Below are 1,108 nucleotides of genomic sequence, written 5' to 3'. Positions count from 1 at the left end.
GGGGCGTGGTCCTGCTCCCCAGTCGGACCGGATCGGACCCTTCGTGCGGTGCCGCCGCGGCCCGTCGGAAGGAGTCGGGCCTCCGCTTCCCTCTCACCCGCGGCCTCGCAGGAGGCACCTTTGGCCTCTAGTCCTGACGCTTCCGGTCTGAGGCGAGCCCAGGCTGCGCCCTTCTGCTTTGGCAGCATTGAGGCTTCAGCTCGCCCGCCGGGCCGCGGGGTGCCGAGCAGGACACTCAGCCCGATCCTCTCGGGCAGGCGTGTCAGCACGAGGTGACCCCAGAGATTTGGAGCAGGAGCCCGCAGTGTCACTGACCTTCAGACCTGCTGTGGCCGTCTGAGGGCCTTGCAGGAGAATTGCCCAATTGTTTTTCTGTAGTAAGAAATAAATGAAAATAAAAAAGAACAAGTGAAAACTAAAAGGTGGCATTTTCCTAGAGGTACCTTGGGAGCCACTGACTTAGCGTTTTTAGGGTTCGGTCGAATCATGCTTTTTGGCTCTTGTTCCCCTCCAATGACCGAATACAAAAGTTGAGCATTTTTCAAATTTAAAAAGATGTAGCTCCTCTTCCCCCCCCTTTACACACTACTCCAGTAGTTAGGACTTCAAGAAAATAGAGGTGCACTGATATATCAATCCCAGTTGGATTGGCACCGATACAAGGAAAATTGACATTATCGGGCGTTGGCTGTTCTTGGACGGTGTAGCCGATAATGTCACTGATAAATGCTGTGTGCACGCAGCCAGGAGTGCAGCCTAGCAGCATGGGGAGCAGCATCCGACTGGTAAGTCTGGGGGGGGGGATGACTGATCAAGGCCTCCCATGGTGAGGAAGGGAGTGGGGCCGGGGTCGGTGCTGCCCAGCTGGGCCAGGGTGGGGTGTGGGATGAAGCCATGGGCAGCTCGTTCAAGAGGGTGGGAAGCAGGGGTTGGCTCCCCATTGCTGCACACGCCCCAGGGGAGGCATGGGGGACATGTGCCCCCCTTGATTTATGCTCGGAGCAAGGGCAGGCTGCTTGCTGTGGGCTCAGAGTCTGTGCTGGCCTCTTCCCAGTGCCCAGGGCAGACGGGGGTGAGGTGGGTGGCAGCGGTCCTGGAAGGCAGGGCT

General features: G+C 58.2%; 1 protein-coding gene across 1 annotated transcript in view; it reads left to right on the top strand.

The window, feature by feature from the left end:
- Window positions 1-6: 6 nt before the first annotated feature.
- Window positions 7-1,108, top strand: part of MARCH7 (membrane associated ring-CH-type finger 7) — a 37,673-nt gene continuing 36,571 nt past the window's right edge. Inside the window, 1 exon segment of the mRNA XM_025199926.1 lies at window positions 7-272. The gene's annotated coding sequence lies outside the window, so the exon portion shown is untranslated.

Source organism: Alligator sinensis, unplaced genomic scaffold (assembly GCF_000455745.1).
Source record: "Alligator sinensis unplaced genomic scaffold, ASM45574v1 scaffold389_1, whole genome shotgun sequence".
In the NCBI taxonomy this organism is placed as follows: domain Eukaryota; kingdom Metazoa; phylum Chordata; order Crocodylia; family Alligatoridae; genus Alligator; species Alligator sinensis.
The sequence above is the reverse complement of the archived record's forward strand: the minus strand, read 5'-3'. Positions and strand labels throughout refer to the sequence as shown.